Genomic DNA, 12,508 nt, shown 5'->3' on the forward strand with positions numbered 1-12,508 from the left:
GCCAAAGTACAAAAATGCCCAAATATATGTTTGTAGACTAAGTTGAATGTGTTGATGAATAAAAGAGCTAATTTTGAATGTATATAGATTAAGAACAAAAGAAATCGAATTTAGATCGGGGGAAATCTAAAGTTATTGAATAGTCGATCCAGTCCTTCTATTTTGACTACGAGGTAAGTTTATATGCAAATAAATGTATTTGAATTGAATTATATATGTTTTATTATCATTGAATTGCTATGAATGTTGAATGAGTAATTACAAGCAAGAATCGACAGAGTTGCGATATCCGAAAGTCTCCTACGAGCCTTAGGAATAGTATAGGATACAAATGTCATGACATTAGGTTACCGAGATGTGATTACATGTAAGACCATGTCTGGGACATTGGCATTGTATTGAGATTACGTGTAAGACCATGTCTGAGACATTGGCATCGTTAATCGATTTCCTATAAGACCCTGCTTGGGACAGTGGCATCGATATGTGATAACATGTAAGACCATATCTGGGATATGACATTGTACGAGCTTTATGTGATTCCGAGTATCCTTAACGATTTCAAATGGTTCAACGGGAAAAGTCAAGTGGAGTGTGACATCCCTAATTTGACCCTAGTCAGAAAGTGGTTTTGGGACCACAAAACCGAGACATAAAAATAATTTAATATTCATTTTGATGCCTATAATATGTGTTAGTTCATGTGTGACATTTTTGATGTTTTAACTTAGAGTTATAAATGTGAATTTCACTAAAAAGGGCTTAGTAGTAAACTTTGAAAGTATGATGGGGAAATGTGTGATGACTAGTTGATTCATGCATGCAAAATAGTGGAGTTGCATGTCAAATTTCCCCTTTTAATGTTAGTGGAAGGTAATGATGACTTTGTTTTGGCATTTTGTGCTTTGTATGTTAGTAAATAATGTTAATAATATATTTGTTTATATTAAAGAAAATGGTTTCATAAAATAGAAATAATAAAAGTTAATAAAATAAATGAATAAAATATGTTTGAGGTGAAAATAACAAGGCCATTTCTTCTTCTTCTTACCGTGAGTTGAGAAAGAAAATAGAAACCTTTGAGCTTAGGGCATTCGGCAAAAGAAGGCTTCAAATAAGGTAAGGTTCATGTTATTTTCTTTGAAAATTTGTGAATTTTGGTTGGTTTTGAAGCTTGCAACAAGACCCATGTGAAAATTTTTGTGTTCATGAAGCATTTAGCAATCGGTCATGAGCTTAATGGGGTATATTTTGTATGTTTGATGATTTTGGGAGGATAATTGATTCTAGTTGAGTATGAACAAACTAAATGTGCTTGATGGCTCAAATGAGCTTGGAAAGTTGGCCAATGTTGTTTAAGTTCATGAATTAGGGCATAATTTCTTTCGGCAAACTAGGATAAATTGTAAAAAAAAATTTCTTAGCATTAATAGCATTTGCTTAATTGGTGAATTGAACTTTGACTGGATAGGGTGAGCCCTTGTGACTATGTTGATTGTGAAAATCGGCAATGTGGGGGCTTATACAAAAATTAATGTGTATTGATAATAGTTGTATGAGAATTATTCAAATTAGCACCTAAGTGATAAATTGATTATGTAATTGGGTTGATTGTTGCATTCGACCATGAATTCAACTTGTCATTTGAATTGGTAGATAAATGCCGCATATTAAGTTGAGTAAATTAAATTTAGTTTTAGCTTGATTTTGAATGAATATAAATTGAGATGTTCTTTATGTGTTATCCGAATTAGTTGTTGAATAAGATATTGGGCTACACTTAGTGAAAGTGTTGAATGGATATGATAATGTGAAGTGCAAAAGGGTATGTGAGAGAGTGAATTATGTATTTGTGCTTTCTTCAAATGAGGAAAATCTTATATTCATATACATATGTTTTACTATAGGTGTGTTTGAAAAGTAGGTTCTTAAGTATTTGAGTTTGATTCCTTTGTAAGTTTTAAGTACTTAAATGGAATGAATATGAATTATGTATATGTATGCCTTATGTATGTACCATGTACACATAAGGACATTTGGCAATATGATTAAATTCTTGTATAAGAAAGAATGATAAACTAAGTGACTCTTTGCTTGTGAATGTGAATTAGATATAGATTAAATAAGCATGAAATTGAGTCATGGCATGTTTTATTAATTAATACATATTGAAAATGATATGTGATTGCCAAATGTGATTGTCAAGTGAATAATATTAGTTAAGTACCTAAGCCAATCTATTGTTTCACTTAAGCTTAAGAGCAAAGAGGATCAAAGTCGGATAAAGGAAAAGAGAAAGTAAACGAATAGCCGTGGATATCTAGTCGTCGACCACTTCCGAGGTAAGTTTTAAGTGATTAAACGTTGAGTAAATTCAATCATAATAGAACATATTGAGTTGATTTAATAAGATATGATGGGCCATGATATGTTCTAAGCTCAAATGGTAAGTTCTTAAGTGTTTGAGCTTGGAAATTTAAGTGTAATTTGAAATAATCTGCTTAGGACAGCAGCAGTAATGTGACTTTAGAAAATCACCATAAATTTATGGACTTGAATTAGAGGCTGAATAAAACATGAAATTAAAGCTTAATGAGTCTAGTTTCTTATAAAAGAAACCGTGTAAGCAAAGGAATTTTCAATAATGAGATATTTAAAGTTGTGTGAGACAGTGCAGAATGACACTGTAATCCTCTGTTCTGTTTTTAGAAAATCATTATAAATTGTAAAAAAAATTTTAAAAGACAAAATTTATATGCTAGATGCCTTAGTGAGTCTAGTTTCAAATGAAATAAACTAGAACATATTTTGAATTTTTTACAATGAGAAATTTGATTCGTAGTGAAGAGTGGTCAGAATAGTCAAACAGTGAAATAGGGGAAACTTTAAGAAAAATCTGGTATTGATTGGCCAAACCAAAAATTCTGAAAATTTGTTGGATAAAATATGTATGAGTCTATTTTCAGGGAAAATTAACGGCACTTCATTTGGAGTTTCGTAGCTCCATTTACGAATAATTTAATGACTGTTGCTCAGGAAAAACAGCTTGTGCTGAATTTGTGATTATGTTGTAAACCTTAATAAAACTATTTGAGTTGCTTATAAGCTATCGATTAAATATTGGTAATCAAAGTACCAAATCCGTATTAAAGTGAAGCTATAAGCCGTAAATGACTAGTATACCTAGTCAATTTTGTTATGATGAAATTGATGTACAAGATATGTATATGTGATAAGGCCGAATGGCCAATGTGATGAATGTGAAAGTGTATATATGTGACAAGGCCTAATGGCCGATGTGATGAATGTGAAAGTGTATATATGAGATAAGGCTGAATGGCCAATGTGATGAATGTGAAAGTGTATATATGTGACAAGGCCGAATGGCCAATGTGATGAATGTGAAAGTGTATATATGTGACAAGGCCTAATGGCCGATGTGATGAATGTGAAAGTGTATATATGTGATAAGGCCGAATGGCCAATGTGATGAATGTGAAAGTGTATATATGAGATAAGGCCGAATGACCAATGTGATGAATGTGAAAGTGTATATATGTGACAAGGCCTAATGGCCGATGTGATGAATGTGAAAGTGTATATATGTGATAAGGCCGAATGGCCAATGTGATGAATGTGAAAGTGTATATATGAGATAAGACCTAATGACCGATGTGATGGATGTGAAGGTGTATATATGTGATAAGGCCGAATGGCCAATGTGATGGATGTGAAAGTGCATAAATGTGATAAGTCCCGAAGGGCATTTGTGCTAGTACTATATCCGGGTTAAGATCCCGCAGGCTTTATGCGGGAATATTATTCTGAATTAATGTCCGTATGCTTCGTTCTCGTACTATATCCGGGTTTTGAAGACCCGAAGATTCAAGTAAGACTTTGATATTGAGTATCCATGATAACTTACCATCAAATAAGTATTACGATTTAAAGATGTTCGTGTACGTATTACTTACTCGTCGGTGGATTGATTTCAAAGTGAATTATTAGTATCAAAAAGGTATGTAAATGTGATCAATATTATAACTTCAAATATGAGAATGATCTAATTGGTAATGGTATGCTTGTATAATGAAGTATGGGATGAAATATTATTATGTATTAGTGCATATTACGCCCAAAGGCCTTATGATTTGAGTACGGATTGGGTTCACTAGATGTGCCAAGACAAGGTAAGGATTATATTCGTAAACTTACGATATGTAATAAGGAATATGTTTGGTTCTTTAGGTGCCTCTGAGAATTTAGTACTTGTCATGTTGAAATACTTGAAAATATGGATGTGATTATGAACAAGTGGAAAGGATTATTGAAAGTTGTAAATTGGTGAAGAATGTGCTTACCATGTGAATCCATCTTCAGTTGATGAAGAATGTGCTTTGGAAATATTCGACCATCTAGATCACTATTGTACGAAAGTATATATATGTGAGAGTTAAGTGATGCGTTTATTGATATTATAGTTCGAGATGAAGCTCTAGATTAACTTCATCGAACAGTTGAAATGAATGACCAAAGATATTGAATGAAAACACTTTGTGACTTAAAGCTCAGGGCTAAAGAAAAGTGAATTAAATTATGTGAAATTTTGGTTAGGTATATTGGGTCAAATGAGATTTTATCTAGATTAAGTATATGTGAAAAACGTCATTGATTCAACAAAATTATCGTTTTGCTTAAAACTTACTAAGCTTATGAAAGCTTACTCTGTTCGTTCATGTTTTTGGTCTGTAGGTTGTGGATTCTGACTACTAGCTCGGGGATCGTCAGCACTTCATCATACTATCTACCATTACGGTAGCCATGAGATTGGATTATCTTATGGCATGTATAGAATAGACTAGTAGCGAAAGAATAATTTGGTTATTGTATATAAGCCATGCGAAAATGACATCTTTTGAATGTTTACTTATAGAAGTTTACATATTATCCCTGGCTGTGTTTAGTGTTTATCCAAATGAATGATCTAAAAAAAAAAAAAAGTTTTACCGTTCTGTCATGAGTTACAAGTCCGGTAATGCCCCTTACTTATTTCGGCAATGGTTACGGGATAGGGGTGTTACATGGAGAAAGAATATGTGAATGAGCTAAGTGACTCAGGTACGTATAAGATTCATACGAGTATTGAGAAGTGAAATAAATGATGAATTTGATTAAGATATTGAATATGTGTTCAATGAGAAAGGTTTGTGAACTTGTGTGTGATTAATTATGTTTAGCATATTTAAATTGAAATGCAAAAGTTCATATAATAGCTTTATTTTTATATGGCTTACTAAGCTTTTAAAGTTTACTTTATGTGTTCTTTCCATGTTTTATAGATTATCGAAGCTAGCTCGGACATCAGGAATCATCGGGAACCATCATCACACTATCGACTACTTGTTTGTACTTTTGGAGCTTTGTATATATGGTATATGGCAAGTATAGGCTAGTGTCATTTTGGTATGTTTTGAGTCATGATATTAGCCGTGAGATTTGGCTTGTAAATGGTGATGTGTATGACCATTTGAGTTGGCTTGATTTATATGTTGACAAGTCATATGCATGTGATGTATATAATGCCTTATATGATGGCTTATTTTGGTATGTTTGTCATAGTTGTTGATATAGCCAAATAGTTGTTATTTCGTTAATTAGTAGATGATGTGTTAATGCTTGAAATATTGTCATATTGTGGTTTTATTTTGAGATGGAGATATGGTGCAATTTGTGCCATGAAATAGATGATAATTTGATAAGTAAATGCATTTAGTAGTCATATGAGATTGATGATTTTGGTATATTGATTTTGTATGTTTTTGAATATGGAATCAAGTAGTTGATATGGTTGAATATAGATGACATGATATATTTATGAATTGGCATGTTTTGGCTGCCTATTTATGTGTTGAATTAGTACCAATTTTTGGTTACTTTGTGTGAATGAGAAAAGGGTGGCAAATTGGCTTTACAAATGGCCTATTTTTGTTCGCACGGGCAGAGACACGAGCATGTGTCTCAGCCATCTGCGACATACGGTTATGCAGTACGGCCGTGTGTCCCCTGGGTTACCCTTCGAATTAAAATCAGCATACCCTAAAATTTTGGCACGGCCTAGACACACGGGCATGTCTACTGGCCGTGTGTGGCATACGGGTTGGCACATGGGCGTGTGGTCGACCGTGTGACCCAAGTCAGTAACCTCCCCAGTTTTTCCACGACCATGGCACACGGGCATGTCCTCGGTCGTGTGGTATAAGTCAGTATGTATGCCCTGTTTTCACACAGCCTATGACACAGGTGTGTCTGGTGGCCGTGTGAGGCACACGGCCAGTTCACATTGGCTTGTGACCCTTAAATCAAAGAAAATTTTCTAAGTCTCCCAAATTTTGCAAATGTTATCAGTTCAGTCCCGAACCACTTCTAAGCATGTTTTAAGGTCTCGTAGGACCTTATAAGGGACAATGTGATTGATATGAATGGATTTTGATTATGAGTGTATATGTTATGTATGTGAACGATGTGTATTGATCTGTAATGCCTCGTAACCCTATTCTGGGACGGATACGGGTTAGGGGTGTTACATAGAAAGCTTGTGTAACACCCCAAACCCGACCTAGACGTTATGGCCAAATTCGGAGATTTCATAGAGAATGGGTTTAGAAAACGGAGTCGTTACGTAAAATCATCTCAGTTTATTAACTCATATACTTTATAACCATTTTCGAAAACGTTAATTAATTGGTTTATTTGCCAAAACTTATTTTACAATGGAAGTTTAACAAACCCATTTCATTTTAGAAATCTGATTCGTATTTTTAGAAAAACCTCTTTTTGTGTAAAAACCGTCATTTTCATAAAATATTTTACCATTGCATGCAGATTATCTACAATCCAAAAATCAACCGTTAGAAATCATAAAGTCCAGAGAGTCTCAGAAATTACAAACTCTTGAATGAAAACAAAATCATAAATAAAGCTATAAATTTTCAAGTTTAAACTGTTTACGGTCGAGTGGTCACCGCTAAGTCTCCGTTGCTCTGATCTGCATAAGTCTGTGGATTACCTAAATAGAATAAACAAATAGATGTGAGTTTTCATAAACTCAGTGTGTAACCCAAAAGAATTAAGCATGCAAACATACAGATGTTGTATCGGGCTTATGCCCTTTTCAGATACAGTAAACAAAATCAGATATATAGATCAGATATACAGAATCCTAGCCCCATCCTCTACACATCAACTCTGACCATCCCAACACACCATGTGTGGTTAAAAACACCCACTCATCCCTACACACCATATCTTGTCATTACAACACATGTTAGATAATGTGTAGCCAAGCTTCCAGAATATAGGCGATGATCGCCGAACAGAAAAATTCCTCATCATATACAAATAATCATAAATGGAAACAGATACAGAACAACATACTAGACAAGCTCAACATGATTATGTACAGTATCAGATATACAGATAGCAGAATAGACAATCATGCATAGTAATGTCCTACTCAGAGCATACTACCAGAATATTAAGTTACATAAAATTAGGGTTTGGTTAGCCCTTACTGACCCTAGGTAGGCCCATAGTCAATCGGAACAACCTTTGTAACCCTAGGGAAAATTTCAAAATTATGGGCCTACATACCCGTGTGGCTTGCCTGTGTGGGCCCACACGCCCGTGTGGATTGCCCGTGTGGCCCACACCCCCAACTTCGCCTAGTCGTGTGGCTCACATGGCCACACTCTGGCCACCACACGGCCATGTCTTGCACACGACCATGCTTTCGTCGACCACACGGCCGTGTCTTACACACGGCCACCCACACAGCCAGCCATCTACTCATGTGGCATCGACAATAGCCATTTTTGGCTTTTCTCGAAACTCAGTTTTTCATGTTTCAGGTACACACCTGGTATGTTTTTGCAGCAAATGCAATCCCAAGACCACCAGAACCTATAATTGATTGATAAAATACTACATTAGCCGATTACATTGATACCAAATCAAACCACCACGAAATAGATAATCCTTAAAACCAAAAAAAACCTTACCTTCGAATGGACAACAGTGGTTCGTACCACTACAACACTGATTAGAAGCCCCAACATCTTAATCCTCTCCTAAACACAAAAGAATCCCTATTACTCAACGATTCCTTAACCCATAATAGTTACCACACTTACCAGAATGCACAAAGAACACCGACGAACCAGAATAATCGAGACTAATTGACATGATTTCGACAGAATTTCAGAAACAAGGAAAAGAAAGAATTTTTTTCCCTACTCACAGAAAGAGATCGTCAGAAAAGATAAGGGATAATTGTGAAAAAAATAAAAATAAAAAAATGAAATATTTTGATAATTCTCCACATTCCAACTCCTCACTATCTTCTCAATCACAACCACTAAAGAATTCTATCTCTATCCAAACAATCTCAGACAATCGGAGCAAAAATAAACTCCCTTGCTTATGCATCGATTTGAACATAGGACCTCCAACACAATAACCCCCTTACCACTTGAACCAATAGGCTCATTCTAATACGAATTAACAAAAAATTTTATGTAAGCCCACTTCACAAGGGTAAGGCTTGGATCAAAAATAAGAAAATTTGCCAACATGGGATTTGAACCAAAGACCTTTCACGCATACCTAGAACACTTAAGCACTGAAGTAGATACACAGTTGTGTTAGGTATTTACAAAAACAAAAGCAAATTATTCAGGGCGTTACAACTCTACCCCCTAAAAGAAATTTTGACCTCAAAATTTACCTGATCAGAACAGATAATGATACTATTGACGCATCGAGTCCTTAGGTTCCCAAGTGGCTTCTTCATTGTCATGATTCTGCCACAAAACCTTCACTAACGGAATGGGCTTCCTCCTTAAAGCCTTAACATCACGATCCAGAATCTAAGCTGGCTTCTCCTGGTCTAACCTCGATCTCCTCAACAGAGACAATGTGGGATGGGTCAGACCGATACCGCCTCAACATTAAGATGTGAAAAAACATCGTGAATACGGTCCAACTCTGGAGGTAGCTCTAACTGATAAATGACCCGGCACCACACGCTTTAGAATCCGATACGGTCCAATAAACCTAGGGCTTAACTTTCCCTTACGACTAAATCTCAAAACTTTCTTCCATAGAGGAACCTTTAGAAAGATGAAGTCCCCCCTAAAGTACTTAATATCTCTCCTCTTTAGATCTGCATAAGACTTCGGTCTATCAGAAGCCGTCTTCAGATGATCTCGAATCAATCTGACCTTATCCTCAGTCTCAGAAACCAACCCGAAACCCAAAATATGATGCTCACCCAACTTAGTCCAACATAACGGAGTACGACACTTACGACCATACAAGGCATCGTAAGGTGCCATCTAAATGCCAGCCTAGAAACTGTTATTGTAGGCGAACTCAGCTAGTGGCAAATAATCCTCCCAACTACCTCAGAAATTAACAACACAACTCCAAAGAATATCCTCTAGTATCTAAATCACCCTATCAGATTAACCATCGGTCTGAGGATGGAACGTAGTACTGAAGTCCAATCTCGAACCCAAAGCCTCATGCAATTTCTTTTAGAACTGAGAAGTGAAGTGAGGATCTCTATCAGAAATAATTGAAACAGGAACCCCATGCAGTCTAACTATCTTGGAGATATAAAGCTTCACTAACTTCTACAGAGAAAAGTCCATCTGAACCGAAATAAAATGAACGGACTTGGTTAACCGATCCACGATGACCCAAACATACATGATGACCCAAACAGAGTCTTTCTTAGTGGGTGTCAAGGGCAACCCGTTAACTAAATCCATCGTCATTCATTCCCATTACCATAAGGGAATCTTAATGGGCTGTAGCAATCCTGAAGGCAACTGATGCTCAGCCTTAACTTGATGACACGTCAGACAATGAGCAACAAAATTCGTAACCTTACGCTTTAAACTCGGCCACTAGTACAACTCACGAAGATTGCGATACATCTTATTACCACCGAGATGCAAAGCATAAAGGCTACTATGCACCTCCCTCAGAATCGACTACCTCAAATCAGAATTATTCGGCACACAAATCTGACCTCAAAATCACAGAACACCATTATTATTCAGCCCAAAATCTAAAGTACTGCCATTCTCAATTTGACGAAACCTGATTCCCAAATACTCATACCCCAACTTCTTAACTCGAATCTGATCAATCCAAGTTGGCTTAACTTGCAACTTAGCTAATAGAATCCCATCAACAAACAGACTAATTTTAGCAAACATCGCTCTCAAATTAGTCATCGCTCTACGACTTAGAGCATTGGCCACCACATTGGCCTTACCAGGATGATACTCTGTCGTGTAGTCATAATCTTTGAGTAGCTCAATCTATCGCCACTATCTAAGATTCAACTCCTTCTGGGTAAGGAGATACTTGAGGCTCTTGTGATCAGTGTAGATAATACATCTCTAACCATACAAATAGTGCATCCAGATTTTCAACGCAAAAACCACTGCAGCCAACTCGAGATCACGCGTCGAATAATTTTTTTCATGTGTCTTAAGCTGACAGGACTGATAAGCCACAAATTTACCATCTTGCATCAATGCACATCCCAAATCGACATGTGACGCATCATTGTACACCACAAACTCCTTACCAGATTCAAGCTGTATCAGAACAGGTGTAATAGCCCATTTGAGGGTCAAACCAGAATAATGGTTTTAGGACCACAAACCTAAAGTAGAAATGTTAATTTTATTATTTCTTTAAGGTTACAGCATGATTGAATGATTGTGTGAAAATTTTGTTAATAAATTTTATCGATAGAGTGTCCAATTTGACTAATAGGACTAAATTGCAATAAGTACAAAATATGTGTTCTAGAAGCTAGAGGTGTCTAATTGCTATGAAATTCTTAAATTTGAAGTCCTTAAATGGTAAATAGACCATTATATCATATGATGGACAAAAATGGAAATGGTTAGGTAAATTTTCAAAGTTTGGCGTTAAGGGCATTTTGGTAAAATGGTAAATAAAGATAAATAAAACAAGTAAAAAGATGCCATCTTCTCCAATTTAGTCCCCTGATGCCGAATTTGAAGAGTCACCATAGCTAGGTTTTTGGCCAAGCTTTCAAGCTCGATTGTAAGTCCGTTCTTGTCCTGATTTTAATGGTAGAAAATGTATGTTTGATGTTAGGTAAACAACATTTACCATGTAACACCCCACACCCGTACCCTACGCCGGGATGGAATACGAGGCGTTACCTACATTGAATACATGCATTCCTATGTTTCTGAATCATCAAGACCTGGTAAAATTTAAAACTTTGTCTAAACTTCTTCAATATGGCCTATGAGTCTCCAAACATTCATATAAAAACCAATCAAGACCAAATCGGGTCTTCCAACAAACTCTGAAAAATAACACTAGACACAGGGGCACACGCCCGTGTGGGAGGGGCAACACGCCCGTGTGGAATTAATTTCAAATTCGAACCTACAGAGGTTTTCACAAGGCCTGGCATATGCCCGTGTCCATGGCCCGTATCCCTCACACGGCCATGACACACCTGTGTCTTAGCCCGCGTGCAAAAACTTGGATATTCTGCTTTTGATGTCAGCAATTCTTAAGGGTGACACTGCCAAGGCACACGCCCGTGTGCTAGGTCGTGTCCTTCACACGGCGAGACACATGGCCGTGTCTTTGCCCATGTGTTTACTACCATGCATACTGACATTGCAAATTTTACGTGTAGGGGACACACGTCCAAACATCACGCCCATGGGGCTGACCGTATGTCACACACAGCCTAGACACACGCCCGTGTGTCTACCCGTGTGGGCAATATAGGGCTATCTACCAAGCCCTTTTGCCACCCTAAAACACAACATAACAACAACCATAATCAAGACCTATATACATTACATATGTTCAACCATGCGAACAATTTCACATTCATGAAAGCTTAACTTACATTCACATAATAACTTTCAATATTAGCCATCTTTCCATGGCCTTATACAAAATGAATCAAAAGCTAAAGTAAGCCAACACATTTGGCCAATTAACAATGACACAAAACTCAAAAGTTAGGGTCCTATACGTTTCATAATCAAAATAAAAAATCTAACTATACCAAGTGCTTCGGTTGATAGTGTGACTGGTTTCTCCGACGTAGAGATGATCTTCGAACTACTATGGCGGCACTATAAGAAAATGGAAAGAAATAGGGTAACTATGAAGCTTAGTAAGTTGCATGAAAATAAATATAACGACATCTTTACTATTCATCATCATGCTCATAACACTAAAATAGACATAAGCACAACTTACTCGTCACTATCCAACACAATTCACATAGCATATACTAGGCTCACATCTCATGCATTTCATTTAGGTACCTGTATCACTCATAGCATGGTTATACTTTTCTCGTTTAACTTAAATTGTAACTCTCATTGCTGAACCATTTGGAATGCTATCAGATATTTACTATGCCTCA

This window comes from Gossypium arboreum, chromosome 3, assembly GCF_025698485.1.
Source record: "Gossypium arboreum isolate Shixiya-1 chromosome 3, ASM2569848v2, whole genome shotgun sequence".
Taxonomy (NCBI): Eukaryota; Viridiplantae; Streptophyta; class Magnoliopsida; order Malvales; family Malvaceae; genus Gossypium; species Gossypium arboreum.